Below are 16,523 nucleotides of genomic sequence, written 5' to 3'. Positions count from 1 at the left end.
TTGTCTCTAAATTCTAACATTATCACTATGATCCTGCCTTTCTGTAAACTATAACATCATTCAAACTTTACCCTTCCCTTATCATTAACTCCAATTATTCCCCTGCTTTTAACCCTCCTTAGAGCTAACTCTAAACTTACTTCTAAGCCTACTTCTAAGTTCAAGCTCTAGCATTAATTACTTTTGCTTTATTCTGAAAAATCCTGTTTTGTTTGTTTGTTTGTTAACATCCTAAGAAGCTGGACTGGAAAACACAGAAAGAAAAATATGATTGCTCCTTTTTTACTTCTCTGTCTTAAAACGTCACACTCAAAACAGCTTCAAGCGACCTACTCCCTACACACTATCTGGGTATTATTAATTTTATTATAATAATCATTTATTGAGCACTGACAATGTGCCAAACAAACATGCTTTGTTTTTTGTAGATATGTTAGTATATTTAAAGTCTCCACTTTGCTATTGTGGAAATTGAGAATCAAAGAGGCAATGGGTCTTCGCCTAAGTCACTATGCTAGAAAGAGCAGAGGTGGAACTATCTGGTTTCTAAGTCTGTGCTATTCCCAATATACCATACAATTCCTTCTTAGAGTCCCACAGGCAAAACTGATTTCCTAGAGCAGAAATCATAACCCACCCCGAAGAGCATCTTTCTAAGTATGACCACTTCATAATGGGGTAAGGAAGTAGATTCCTTCACTCCTGCCACTGAAATTAATAAGAATGGCCATGTATAGTCCACTATGAATCCCCATCATGAAAGAGCCCTTCCCTGAACAGGTTGGAAAGGGGGACAAGATTGGAACAAACAGCAACTAACATGAGATCAATAGTGACAAAGACCCTGCTTTCAGACAGAAGTGACTTGTTTATACTTAAGATGAAAGGGATACTTGAAACACTTATGACGATGAAGATTATGTTGCTGATGAATCTCCAACATCAAAGAAAATACAATTACAATTCCGTCAGTGTCTTGGTCCACTCAGGCTGCCACAACAAAACACCACACACTGGGTGGCTTATAAACGACAGAAATGTGTTTCTCACCATTCTGAAGGCTGGGTAGTCCGTGATCATAATGTTAGCATGGTTGCATTCTGGTGAAGGCATCTGCCGGATTGCAGACTACTTGGCTTGTCATGTCCTCACATGGTGGAAGGCACAACGGGACTCTCTAGCTCCTTCCTGATAAGGGCACGAACCCATTTCTGAGGGCTCCTCCTCATGCGTAAGCATCTCCCAGAGGCCTACCTCTTAATACTGTCACATGGAGCATTAAAATTTCAACATATGAATTTGACCCAAACATCAAGGCCATGGCAAAGTTTAATTTTACTAGCCAACAAAGCTAAAACCTTATTTAAATATTTAATTCATAAATTAACTATATGGTTTTTATGCCCAGACCAAGATGAATTCCTCCCAGTTGGAGTATTCTTTCTGTGTAGGAGAATCTGACAGAGGTGATCAACACAAAGTTCAAAAGACAACAACAGGCCCGGCTGGTGTTGCTCAATGGTCGAGCATCGACCTATGAACCAGGAGGTCACAGTTTGATTCCCGGTCAGGGCACATGCCCAGGTTGCGGGCTCGATCCTCAGTGTGGGGAGTGCAGAAGGCAGCTGATCAGTGATTCTCTCATCAACATTGAAGGGAGAGGGAGAGAGAAAAGAGAACAAAAAAAGCAGGAGAGAAATTCAATTCCAAAACCTACTAGGACATTTGTTTACAGAACTGGCAATAATCACATAAAAGCTGCTCCTGGACACTCATGTAATTTGACACCTCCAATGTTCAGTTTTAAGGAGAACTTTGCAGGCATTTAAGTTCAAGGGTATGGGTTCCCAGTAAACCTTTGAAGTGTGGACCTACTCCAGTTTCAAGGTCTCCACCCTACCATTAAGCACTTGTCCTCAAATGCTCACTCCTTTCTTCTTTCTTGTAGTTATAATTTTTTTATTATAAAAATATTTTAATTTTTGACAATAATTTCAAGCAATATTTCAGGAAGCAATACATGAGAATATTTTATTCAGATTATTTTTGACACTTTTATTGATGCATAATCTATATATCCGGGCTGGTAGTACAAATGGAGATTCATTGCAAACAGTCATGAGGGAAGTTTTTGGGGTGATGAAAATGTTCTAAAACTGGGTTGTAGTGTTGTTAGCACAGCTCTATCAATCTCCCCAAAATTATTGAAGTATACACTTACAATAAGTATCTGTGTTATTTGGAATGGATGCTCTGTAAACAATGCATTGCCCAGCCATCATGGCTCAGTGGATTGAGCGTTGTCCTATGGACCAAGAGGTCCTGGATTCGATTCCCAGTCAGGGCACATGCCTGAGTTTCAGGGTGGATCCACAGTAGGAGGCATACAGGAGGCAGCCAATCAATGAATCTCTCTCATCATTGATGTTTCTATCTCTCCGCCCTCTCCCTTCCTCTCTGAAATCAATAAAAATAAAAATAAATAAAAAAACACACAGTGCACTCAAGCACATAATGAATCCAAAGATAACACCACAGTGAGTTTGGAAACTTCTGGACAAACCACAACTCATGTTGCTCATCGAGCTTCATGACAGTCTGGACCTCTTATCCAGGGGAAAACTGAGGACTGTGGCAATTCTATTGGTTTCTCCAAAGCACTTAGACTTTTTCTTTTACACTATCATTGCTACAGGGGTTTTAAAATAAAGTAAACCACCCAGATGCTTCTGGGTGCTCCAATTTTAATGCTCCAATTAAAAAATGGTACCCCAAGAATGTGTCATCTTTAACAAGTGGGATAGGAGCCACGTGCCTTGAAAGTACCTCTACTAAAAGCAGCTGAGAAGTACACACTCATATCTATACACCTTCTCAGTCCCTCCTCCTAGTCTTCCAAAATGATACCATAGGCCAGAGGCTGTCTTACAAAGATACAGCCTCAAAGAAAAGACACTGATCCTTCATTTTATAAAAAACACCTTTTGGTTCAATTTTGGAAAATCTTGGCTCATTTATCTCCTACAATTCAACCAATAGCTCTTCTGCCCCCCCCAAATGTATGCTATTTTCCCTTAAGTGATTAAAGAATAGAAAATAGCATATTAAATATTATTTACTAGTCCAAGTTGCTGAGTTTACATATAAGTCTTTTGTTCGTATCCAGCAGTTAAGAGAAGACTGATACCTCAATGAAACTAGTAGCAACAAAATAAATGGGAGAGCCCTATCCAGTTGCTAAGTGGTTAGAGTATAGGCCCTCGGACTGAAGAGTTGAAGGTTCAATTCTGTTCAAGGGCACGTACCTCAGTTGCAGGCTCAAACCCTGGTTCCAGTTGGGGCGCATGCAGGAGGCAACCAATCGATGTGTCTCTCTCTGTCTCTACCCCTCCCTTCCACTCTCTAAAAATAAATGGAAAAGGTATCCTTGGGGGAAGATTAACAAAAGAAGAAAAAGAAAGGAAGAAAGAAAGAAAGAAAGAAAGAAAGAAAGAAAGAAAGAAAGAAATAAAAAAAGAAAAAAAAAAAGAAAGAAAGAAAAAGAAAGGAGGGAGGGAGGAAGGAAGGAAAGAAGGAAGGAAGGAAAGAAGGAAGGAAGGAAAGAAGGAAGGAAGGAAGGGAGGAAGGAAGGAAGGAAGGAGGAAAAAAAGAGGTGGTAGATCAGAGAGAAGTAGACCATAGTGTCAATGGAAAAAGGGGGGTATGTAATAAATCTGACAAGCTCAGTGACCAAATGTAACCTCACAGGGTGATCTGATCATAAATTCCTAACCATGCAGGTCATGGTGGGTAGTTACACCTCAGGCATATAACTCCTTGGTAAAGGGTTAATCTTTGTCTTAAGCAAGTTCTGTTCATTATTCTTGTGCATCAAGGCTAACATACCTTTGAAATACCAGCCAGAGTAATTATCTTTTCCAGACCTCTCAGAGGCAGAGGAGTAATGACCCTCAAAGGAGCATTTGATCATGTTGCCTATATACCATCCTTATTTATTGTAAGTGTTAAATGTTAACTATCCTATAACCATCAATGTAAAAGTATTTACCTCTCCTCTCTACTGTATATCCAACTAGAGGCCCAGTGCACAAAATTAGTGCATGGGTAGGGTCCCTACGCTTGGCCAGCAATCAGGGCCTATCAGGGCCTTCCTTCTCCTGGCTGCAGGCTTCCGGCTTCCGGCTGCCGGCTGAGGCCTTCCTTCATTCTGCACTGTCCCCCAGTGGTCAGCGCCCATCACAGCAAGTGGTCAAACTCCCAGTTGGTTGAACTCCCAAGGGGAGAATTTGCATATTAGCCTTTTATTATATAGGACTAGTGGCCCGGTGCACGAAATTCGTGCACAGGGGAGGGTGTGTTCCTCAGCCTGGCTTGCACCCTCTCCAATTTGGGACCCCTGGAAAAATGTCCTGCCAGTTTACAGGGATCGGGCCTAAATCAGCAGTCGGACATCCCTCTCATAATCCAGGACTGTTGGCTCCTAACCGCTCACCTGCCTGCCTGCCTGCCTGATTGCCTCTAACCACTCCGCCTGCGGGCCTGCTCACCCCCAAATGCCCCCCCTGCCAGTCTGATCACACCCAACTGCCCCCCCACCCCCGTTGGCCTGCTAGCCCCTACTTTCCTTCCCCACTGGCCTGCTCATCCCCAACCTTTACCCTGCTGGCCTGCTCACTCCAAACTGCCCCCCTGCTATCCTGATCACCTCCAACTGACCCCCACTAATGACCTGCTTGTCCCCAACTGGCCCCCCTGCTGGTCTGCTTACCCCCAATGGCCCCACCCCCCACCAGCCTGATCACCCACAACTGCCCTTCCCTCTTGACCTCTAACTGCCTCTACCTCGGCCCTGCCACCATGGCTTTGTCCAGAAGAACATCTGGAAGGTCTCCTGGAAGGTCTCCCAGTCTAATTAGCATATAACTCTTTTATTAGTATAGATACATTTGTCTGTAAATATGATTATGATTGCAGGTATGAGTAGGACCAGGTAAAATTTTATAGAATGGGCCTTTTATTACAGATAGTTTGCCATGTATGCATTTTTTCTAAAGAAGTAAAAATTACTATAAAAAATGTTTTAGGAAGACTTTGAGAAATTTACAGTATCTGCTTTTCTTCCAAGAAATTTGTCACTTTTATGCCAGAGTGAGAATTATTTGTATGCTTTGTATGTCAGCATTGAGCCTCTGTGACTGGGGGGCACTTAGCTTGACTTGAGAGTAATTATCTTGCTCACTGGCTGGGAGGGAGGTTGTGTGGCAGAGGAGATAAATACTCAGTTCTGGATTATTCATAGATTGCTGACTTTCTGGATTGATTGTGCAAGCCCCGCCTTTTATTGATGTCCACCTTCTGTTGACAGACATCTACCCTGGGAGAGAAATGAGATGAAACTCTCTCTTTCTTGTCATTGTAAAAAGCATTTGAATTTCTAAGGTGTGATAAGGCCACCCAGCCATCCACAGTCAAGGTACACATTTTCATGGAGGATGTTCCCACTCTTGAATAAATTAAAACAATTTTTTTCTTTTAATTTAAACTTTCTTCTATAACTTTTTTCTTGTTACTTAAAAGATAGGTTTTTTTTGAAACTGCTTCCAAAGCTTTTCAAGCTATATATGTCCTTGGAATTAATTTATAAATAAGAATTAAGCCCGGCGGGTGTGACTCAGTGTTTTAGCATCGACCTATGAACCTGAAGTCACAGTTTGATTCCAGGTCAGGCCACATGCCCAGGTTGTGGGTTTGATACCCAGTACAGGAGCGTGTAGGAGGCAGCCAGTCAATGATTCTCTCTCATCATTGATGTTTCTATCTCTCTCCCTCTCCCTTCCTCTCTGAATCAGTAAGAATATATTTTAAAGAGAGAGAGAGAAGAGTATATATGTTTGTAAATAAGAAAACATGTATTTGATGCTCTTAGAAAGTCTTATTTTCTTTCATTAAAACTTGTGCAGTATAGGGAACTCCATAGATTCTCTTAATTTGAAAAAAGTTAGAGGGAAAGGTACTAATTCAGAGTTCCTTGGGAAAATGTGTCACATATATTTTTTATGTTTATTTTTTTAAAATCAAAAACTGAAATATTTTCTATTCAGAAAATATATTTGGATCTAAATATCTTCTATAATTTTAACCCTAAAATATCAATTTAAATATTTTAAAAATGGTTTGGATGTTTGCTTTTTAAATAAGTTAGGTTACTGGAGTTCTACATGTTACTGGATCACCTGGGGTAATTTTCTGATTGGAAAATTAAAAATTATAGTCAGAGGGGAGGACATGAGAATTTTTAAAGAACATATTCAATTTACTTTAGAAGCCAAACCTCTCTTATCATGTGACTTGTTTTGTATGTTTGTTAAACTATATTATCACATAAGCATTGCTGCTATTGGCACAAACAGTGATAGTTGATTCGGGTCATCTGAATGTCCACTGTCTGTTTTAATTTGTATGTTCGTTTTGACTCTGTCATATGTTCAATCTTCAGTGGAAGTCATGAGAACATATTATTTTTGCCTGCTCCCTACTTTATGTTGGAAATATTCTTTTTTACCCAGACGGACCTTAAGTTTGATGTAAGTGATTGTTTCCTTTGCCAAATTTTTTCTTCCTTGCCAAGTAAGGGAGTTGTGAACTCTTCAGTGATGCCTTCCCCAGGATATTTGCAGATGTGGTTGGGAAAAGTCATTTCATCCCCGACCTTTGCATGTCAGGTGCTGGGGTGCCTGGGCTCCGGCTTGCCCCCATCGCTGCGGGGATCACGCAGCGGGCCTGCCTTGGGGCTCTGGCTTGCCCCCATGGCTGGGGGATCACGCAGCGGGCCTGCCTCCAGGCTCCCTCTCGCCCAATTGCCTCAGGGATCATGCAGGGCTCCCGCTCGCCCCGATTGCCGTAGGGATCACACGGCCAGCCAGTGCCCGGGCTCCCGCTCGCTGTGGGGATCACGCAGCCGGCCTGCCACTGGGCTCCCGCTCAACCCAATTGCCGTGGGGATCACAAGGCCTGCGACCGGCCTCTGCTCGCTGGGGGGATCACGCGGCCAGCCTGTGCCCAGGCTCCCCCTTGCCCCGATTGCCTTGGGGATCACGTGGCCTGCACCCGGGCTCCTGCTAGCCCCAATGCCGAGGGGATCATGAGGCCACAGGCCAGCCCGGCTTTCTGATGGCCGCCTTTGCCTGCCCCCATCTCTTGCCTGCGCCTGGGTTTCCGATCACCATTTTTCCATTCTTCCCCTTTCTCCTCCCATCATTGCAGAATATGCAAATTAGCCGCCATCTTTGTTGGTGGTTAACCACCATCTTGGCTGGCAGTTAATTTGCATATCGCCCTGATTAGCCAATGGGAAGGGTAGCGGTTGTACACTAATTACCATGTTTCTCTTTTATTAGATAGGATCATAGAGATTCCCACACCTTGCTTTCTCTTACCTCCTTAATCTACCACTTATAGATTTCATGTAGTCTTCCTTATACTCCCTTCTTTGTAGCCTAACCAGACTTCAAAGGAGCACATAATCTTAACTATCATATAATTCAAACATAGACATTTCCCAATCTTGCTTTCTCCCACTTTCATGTAATCTTCCTTGTGTCCTTTCCTTAATTCTAAATGTGTAAAAGAAACTGCAGAAATGTCATTCTCAGAAGCATTTGTGATCTTGCTTCCTTGCATGTCATCAGTTTGGCTCACATAAACTCATAACTGTTATCTAAAGATTTGGACATTTTTACATCAACAGATAAGTAAGTAGATAGACAGAGCTCTTATCAGTTTTGTTTCTCTGGAGAACCCTGACTAATACACTCCCCGCAAAGCCCACAGAAGGAACCAGCCCTGCTGACACACAGACATCAGCCCAGTGAGACTGATTTTAAATTTTTGACCTCAGAATTGTAAGAGAAGACATTTGTGCTGTTTTAAGCCACTAAGTTTGCAGTAGTTTTTTATAGCAACAATAGGAAGCTAATAAATATGGGTAATAAATTATGTCAGATTCTGAATTGTGTTGTTCAGTTACTCTGTCTTGGAGGAGTATAGGACAAGCTGCTCCAAAATGTGCCACTTTGGTGTGCAGATTACAATTGTTCCCCCTTATCCACATTTTTGCTTCCTGAGGTTTTATTCACCCGTGGTCAACCATGATCCAAAAATATAAATTAAAAAATTCTAAAAATAAGTTTTAAATTGATTGCCCTTCCGAGTAATATGATGAAATCTAGCACCATCCTGCTCTGTCCCACCTTGAACATAGTCAGCATATCCATGCTATATATTATACCCGCCTATTAGCCATGTAGTAGCCATCTAGGACTAGGTTATCAGATTGACTGTTGTGGTATTGTAGTGCTTGTGTTTAAGTAACCTTTATTTAACTTAATAATGACCACAAGGGGCAAGAGTAGTGATGCTAGCAGTTAGGATATGCCAACGGGAAGCCATAACCCTATATATAAAAAGGCAGTGACTGTGATGACCGAAACGACCATTCGACCGGTCACCACAAGGTGCATTGAGCACCTCTCGGTCCCTTCCCCCCAGCCCGCAGTCTCCAATCGCAGCATGGAAAACGGGGAATGACAGTGAACGGAGCAGTGGGTCAGGACTGGCGAGTGGGTGGAACAGCGACTTCTTGGTCCCTCCCCCCAGCCACAGGCTCCAGGGAACCAGAGCCATGCTGTGATCAGGGAACCACAGGGAACTGAGGTGAGTGGCAGCAGGGTGGGACTGGCTAGCCAGACAGAATGGTCGACCTCTTGGTCCCTCCCCCAGCCCTCAGGCTCCAATCACAGCTTGACGAACAGGGAACCATGGTGAACCCAGGTTAGTGGCAGCAGGGTGGGGAGAGGGCGGAACAGCGACCTCTTGGTCTCTCTCCCTGGCCCATAGGCTCTGGGGAACCAGAGCCATGCTGCCATTGGGGAACCACGGAGAACAAAGGGTGGCGGCGGGGACTGGCAAGCGGGCAAAAGATGGCCTAGAGGCCCTAACCGTGCACGATTTCATGCGTGCTGGGCCTCTAGTGTGTATATATGTATAGGGAAAAAATGTAGTATTAATTTTTCTTTAATTTTTCAGAAGTTTAAGATTTGGGACTATCCATGGTTTCAGGCATCCACTTGAGGGGGCGGGGGTCCTTGGAACATACCTGCCATGGAGAAGGTGGGACTACTATATTTTCAGCTGAAGACAATCAAGGCCCAAAAGACTCAGGAAGTCATTTACCTTCCCCTTATTCAGAATTTAGATAGAGGGCCTGGTCCAGGAGAAGAGCTGACAGCAGAGACACAATAAAAGTATGGGCTAGGTGGGCTAGGCGTGGTCAGCTGCAGGGGGCTGGCAGAGCTTGTTTGTTCAAATCCTTCTTTGTGTCTCATTCTCTCTGCATGGCATGGCAAATATTTGTTTACCTAACATTTGCTCATCCCATCTCTTTGTCTTCCTTCCATTTTATGCCCCAGATCCTTTTACCCTTCTCCTTAGCTCAGAAGGGCATATAAGCCTCAATTGCCTGATTGTCTTTGGACTTCTCATGTCTATGTGAGGCTCCCATACATCATATGTAATTAAATTTGTGTGTTTTTTTCTCTCCTTTCAGTCTGTCTGAAGTCAATTTAATTATTAGACCAGTCAAGAGAACATAGAAGGGTAGAGAAAAAAGTTTTCCTTTCCTACAATATATTTATTGTTTCCAGCAGCAAAGGTATTCCCTTTAATGATTGGTTGTTTTTATTGTGATTGGTTTAATTCTGACCTGCTTGTGATAAGTCCTCTCAGGTTTTATTTATCTTTAATTTTTCAGAAGTTTATGATGTATCTTGATGTGGTTTCTTTTGTGCATATCTTGCTTGGTGTTTCCTGAATGTCTTAAATGAGTAGATTGATACCTTTCATCAACTTTAAAAGTCATTGGCCATACCCTTTTTGAATATTGCTTCTGCCTTATCTCTCTTCTCTACTGCTGGGGTCCTAATTACTCATATGCTCAACCTTTTTAACATGTTCTACACGTCTCTTAAACTGTCATTTATTTTTACCCATTTTATTTTCCTCTCTAACCTTCAGTTTTTGTACTTTCTATTGACCTAGCTTCTATTTAGCTATTTCTGATATTTACATCCACTGCTATTAAACTCATCCATTAAGTTATTAATTTCAAATATTGTATTTGTCAGTTCCAAAATGCCTATTTAATTATTTTTATAGATTGCAATTCTAAGATAAAACAATTCAGCCATTTATCCATTTGTTCATTCTCTATTACATTAAAAGTTTTAATCATAGCTATTTTAAAGTATTATCTACTAACTTCAATATCTTTATCACTTGAAGGGTGCTTTATATCTGTGTGTTTTTTTCTCTTGACTACCTGTCACATCATTTTTTTCTCTTTATATGTCTCATAATTTTTATTGTATGTCCCACATTGTGAATTAAAGAATCAGGAAAACTTCAAACAACCCTGGCCAGTGTGGTTCAGTTGGATAAACATCATTCCATGCACCAAAAGGTTGCTAATTTGATTCCCGGTCAGGGCACATGCCCAGGCTGCGGGTTTGGTCCCCAGTAGAGGGTGTGCAGGAGGCAGCCAATTGATGTTTCTCTTTCACATTGATATTTCTCTCTCTCCTTTCCCTTCCTCTCTTTCTAAAATCATTTTTTTAAAAAAACATTTTAAAAAAAACCCACCTTCAAACAATACTATCTTCCACCACAGATGGCTCTAATAAGAGTATGGGATGGCTGGTTATAGGGGATGATCATGACAATCTTCTTTTTGCTGGTTTTGAGTTTTTGTAAGATTATTTACCTCTATATCACCAGTGATTCCTTCCACTGCTTTCAGTTGAAATTTTGGTAGAGTTTGTCACCTCAGCCTGAAAGATTGTTAGAGATTCAGTTCTGCTCTTCAGAATGTTTCAGCTTCAAAATTTGGTAAAAGCCTTGAGCAGGATAAAGCCATGTTTCTGATACTCTTTAAATTTCCAGTTTTGACTTTCTAGCCTAACATGAATGCCAACATCTCTGGTGATCTCTTTGTCCCTCAACAGTGGCCTTCTAAAAATAGGTCCAATCTGCATTTGTAAGTGCTAGGTGAATCCAGTATTAATACATTTCCCAGGTAAAAGGGGACCATACAACCTCAGTATTAATTCACCACTCCTTCTAGGACTTTTCTTTCTTTTCTGTTTTGATTTTGTAGACCCTTCCTACTGCCTAGTCCCTCTTTCCTAAATATACCAAGACGATCGGATATTTTACTTTGCCTTTCAAATGCTTTTAGATTGACTATTTAACTTCCCATACAGGATCCTAAGAAAGTATTGTCTGTGTATTTGAGGTCTCTCTAATTTCCAATTTTGTCACTGAAGCTCCATGTAATCAATAAAAGTATAATGATTTCTCTTTTCTCAGATGCAACCCTTTGTTTATGCCCAGAATCAGCAAATGCTCCAAGTGGGAAAATGGTAACTTCATAATCTGTTCACTTGTACCCAGTTTTTATTCTTTGCATTTTAGTCAATTTAGTAATTGTTGTTTCCATAATTTTTAAAATAATTTTAAAAATTACAGTGGATGTACAATATTATATTAATTTCAGGTGTACAACCCAGTGATTAGACATTTATATAACTTACAAAGTGATCACTCCAATAAATCTAGCACTCATCTGTTACCATACATAATTATTACAATACTAGTAGCCCATCACGTGATAACATGCACAGTAGGCTGCCTGCCGCTTCTGCGGGAGTCAGCAGGAATCGCAGCGAACCGCCAGGAGCCATGCTGCTTCCACGGGAGCCATGAGGGAGCCATGCCAATTTTGTGGGAGGCGGGAGGGAGCCACACTGCTTCCACAGGAAGCGGGTCCACCATCTCCTCTCCGGGCCTATACTTGGCCACTGAAGCTGCAGGCCAGCCCCCTTGTCCCTGTCCATGTCTGCTCCAGCTCCAGGGGGCAGGCCTGAGCTGGATCATGGTGACTCGCTGGCCCCCCATCTCTGTCTCCGTCTGCACTCTGGGCCTCACCTGCGTGCGCAACCTCCTCCTATCTGGTCGTGACCCTTTTCAGAGTCCCAGCCTAATTTGCATATTTCATCCTATCTAATAAAAGAGAAACATGGTAATTGGGGTACAACTGCTACCCTTCCCATTGGCTAATCAGGGCAATATGCAAATTAACTGCCAGCCAAGATGGCTGCCAGAAGCCAGGCAGCTTGAAGCGAACATGAGGCTTGCTTGCTTCAGTGACGGAAGACTCCAACGTTCCCCACCTGCCGCTGCAGGCCTCTGAGCTGCAACTCTAAGCAACTATGTAACAAATATAGAAGCTAAACAAAACCCCAGAAACCTGCTTTAGTCCGCTGGGCTTCAGCCAGCAGGATCACAACATTTTAAGCAAAGGCCAGAAACCTACTTTCAGCAGCGGAGGCCTAAGAGCTTGGAGCCAAGCCTCAAAGCTAAAGCTGGCCCAGAATAAAAAAAAAAGAAAAAAAGGAGCAGTTGGGAGCTTCAGTCACCCCCAGCCTGAAAACAGCCCTCAGCCACTCACCCAGACTGGCCAGGCACCCCAGTGGGGACCCCCACCCTGAAGGGTGTGTGACCAGCTGCAAACAGCCATCATCTCCTCACCAAGGCTGGCCAGGCACCCCAGTGGGGACTCCCCACCCTGATCCAGGACACCCTTCAGGGCAAACCAGCCAGCACCCACCCATGCATCAGGTCTCTATCCTATATAGTAAAAGGGAAATATGCCTCCCAGCACCGGGATCAGCAGAGCCGCGAGGCCTCCTGGCACCGGGATCAGCGTGACAGGAGGCAGCGCCCAAACTCCCTGATCACCCTGTGGCTCTGTGTGTGACAGGGGGCGGGGCCACAATCTCCCTATACACCCTGCTCTGTTCGTGACAGGGGAAGGCGCCCCAACCCCCTGATCAGCCCTGCTCTGTGCCTGATAAGGGGGAGCTCTCCAAACCCCTGATCGCCCTGCGGCTCTGTGTGTGACAGGGTGCGGCCCCCCAACCCCTTGATTGGCCCTGCTCTGTGCATGACAGGGGGCAGCGCCCCAACCCCCTGATTGGCCCTGCTCTGTGAGTGACAGGGGGCAGTGCCCCAACCCCCTGATTGGCCCTGCTCTGTGCGTGGTAGGGGGTGGCGCCGCAACCTCCCCATCGACTCTGCCTTGAGTGTGACAGGGGATGGTGCCCCAACCCCCCAATCGGCCCTACCCTGAGCATGACTGATGGTGGCATCACAACCTCCCAATCGCCCTGCTCTGTGCATGACAGGGGAAGGCGCCCCAACTCCCCAATTGGCCCTGCTCTGAGCCCGACCAGGGACTGCACCTAGGGATTAGGCCTGCCCTCTGCGTTATCTCCCCAGGGGTCCCAGACTGGGAGAGGGCACAGGCCGGGCTGAGAGACCTCCCTCCCCCCCGAGTGTACAAATTTTTGTGCACAGGGATTCTAGTATATATATAACTGACTCTATTCCTTATGCTCTGCTTTATAACCTCATGACTATTCTGTAACTACCATTTTGTACTTCTTATTAATCTCTTTAACTTTTTAGCCCATCCTCCAACCTCACTCCCATCTGGCAATAGTCAAAATTTCCTCTATATCTATGAATATGTTTTTGTTCTGCTTGCTTATTTATTTTGTTTTAACACTGAACATATAATGAATTCATATGGCATTTATCTCTCTCTGTCTGACTTATTATAATGAGTGAAATACCCTCTAGGTCCATTCATCTTGTTGCAGATGGCAAGATTTTATTCTTTTGTATGGTGGAAGAATTTGTATTCCATTGTATAAGGACCACTTCTTCATCCACTCATTTATTGATGAACACTTAGGCTGCTTACATATCTTAGCTATTGTAAATAATGCTGCAAAGCATGTCTTTTCAATTTAGTGTTTTGTGTTTCTTCAGATTAATACCCAGAAGTGGAACTGCTGGGTCCTTCTATGTCTCTTGTTATAGCCTTTGTTTTAAAGTCTATTTTGTCTGGTATAAGTATTGCTAATACAGGTTTTTTTATGTTTTCCATTTTCATGAAATATCTTTTCCATTTCTTTACTTTCAGTCTGTGTATGTCTATCAATCTGAAGTGAGTCTCCTGTAGACAACATATTTAAGGGTCTTATTTTCTTATCCATTCAGCCATCATATATCTTTGAATTTGATCATTTAATTAATTTGCATTTGAAGTAATTGTTGATAGATATGTATTTATTGCCATTTTATTATTCACATTTTAAAATTTTATTTTTCTTCTTCTTAAAGAAGAACCTTTAAGATTCCTTTTAATAATGGTTTGGTGATACCCTGGCTAGTTTTTCTCAGTGGTTAGAGTGTTGGTCTGCAGACCAAAGAGTCACAGGTTTAATTCCCAGTCAAGGTCATCTATCTTGATTACAGGTTTGATCCACAGCCCTGATCAGGGCACATTCAGGAGGCAACCAATTGATGTGATGCTCTCATGTTGACGTTTCTCTCTCTCCCTCCCCTTCCCCTCTTCCTTCCACTCTCTCTAAAAATCAATGGGAAAAATATACTCATTCCTTGGGTGAGGATTAAATAATAATAATAATAATAATAATAATAATAATAAATAGTTTGATGGTGATGAACTCCTTTAGCTTTTGCTTATCTGTTCAGTTCTTTATCTTACCTTCTATTCTAAATGATAGCTTTGCTAGGTAGAGTAATCTTGGTTGTAAGTCTTTGCTTTCCATCACTGTGAATATTTCATGCAAATCTCTTCTGGCCTGCAAAGTTTCTATTGAGAAATCAGCTGACAGTCATATGGGTACTCCCTTGTAGGTAACTAACTGCTTTCCTCTTGCTTCTTTTAAAATTCTCTTTTTTTATTTAATATTTGGCATTTTAATTATGATATGTCTTGGTGTGGGCCTCTTGGTGTGGGCCATCTTATTTGGGCTTCCTGGACTTGTATCTTTTTTCTTCTCCAGGTAAGGAAAGTTTTCTGTCATTATATTTTCAAATATGTTTTTAATTCATTGCTCGCTCTCTCTTCTCCTTCTGGCACCTCCATGATGTGAATGTTACACTTAGAGTTGTCTCAGAGGTTCCTTAAACTATCCTCATTTTTTTTTTTGATTATTTTTTCTTTTTGCTGTTCTGATTGGGTGTTTTCTGCTTTCATATCTTCCAAATCACTGCTTTTATCCTCTGCTTCATCCACTCTACTGTTGATTTCCTGTAATGTGTTTTTTAATTTTCTTTTAAAATTTTTTATTGATTGATTGATTGATTTTAGAGAGGGAGAGGAGGGGAGAGAAAGAGAGCAAGACACAGACAGAAAAACATTGATTTGTTGTTCCACTTATTGTGCATTCATTGGTTACTTCTTGTATGTGCCCTGACCTGGGATCAAACCCACAACCTTAGCATACTAGGACAATGCACTAACCATCTGAGCTACCCAGCCAGGCCCTGTAATGTAGTCTTCATTACAGTTATTGTATTCTTCATTTCTGACTGGAGGTGCAAGCTAAAGTCCACCTCTACCTCTGTCCTGCCTGGGCCCATCCACTTGAGCTACAAAGTGATCTGCAGATGGCTGCTACTTGTGCTAGGCATGAAGGTAATTGGGAGAGGTCTAATTGTGAACCAGGCTGGCTGCACTAGTGCCAAGCCTGGGGCCACTTAGCATGAGTTATGGGGCATGTGAGGCTCGATACTGCTTATTTGGTGTTTGTGAAATTTTGAAAGGCTTTAGGAAAGTTCACAGCATGAGCCAAGAGACTGTTTGTCTGGGAAATCACTGGAAATGGCTTGGGTGATACATCAAGTTGGGTGGGGCAGGGTTTCAGGGAATTACAAGGGTGGGTGAATGTTCTTAATCAGATTGATGGAGACTCAGATATGGTACCTACCCACTTGGTCTGGGGGTGGGGGGATTCGCAGCATATCAATGACCTCTGTCAGCACTTCTGTTTGAGAGAAAGCTGCCCTTCCAGCCCTTGTCCTAAATCCAGATGATTCAGTTCCTCCCTGTATGTCCCTAGTGCATTTTGAGCTGCTGCCTCAGTGCTGAAGCTCCGAGAGAGTTAGTCTGTGTGCTCTTCAAGAGGAATGTCTGGGACTCTAGCTGTCCTCTGTCTCGCTTAGCTAAAATCCCCAATGTTTTTCACAGCCAGAAGTTATGAGGAATTATTTTCCTGGCATTGGAAGCCTGGTCTTGAAGGCCTGGTGTGGGGCTTGGACCACTTGCTCATAAGGGGAGACCTCCACAACCAAGATATCCTTCCTGATTTTTAACCACCACACGTGGGTGTGGGACCATTCTATTTTGGGTCGCTGTCCCTCTTACCCATCTTCATGTGGTTTCTTGTTTTTATCCTTAGTTATGGGACTTATGGTCAGCTAGATTTCAGGCAGTTCTGAATGATGGTTGTTCTGTAGTTTAGCTGTAATTTTGATGTGGTTGTGTTAGTATACCATTTACCTACTCTGCCATGTTGTAAAATGTTCCGCCATTT

This window comes from Myotis myotis, unplaced genomic scaffold (assembly GCF_014108235.1).
Source record: "Myotis myotis isolate mMyoMyo1 unplaced genomic scaffold, mMyoMyo1.p scaffold_m19_p_4, whole genome shotgun sequence".
Lineage (NCBI taxonomy): Eukaryota > Metazoa > Chordata > Mammalia > Chiroptera > Vespertilionidae > Myotis > Myotis myotis.
The sequence above is the reverse complement of the archived record's forward strand: the minus strand, read 5'-3'. Positions refer to the sequence as shown.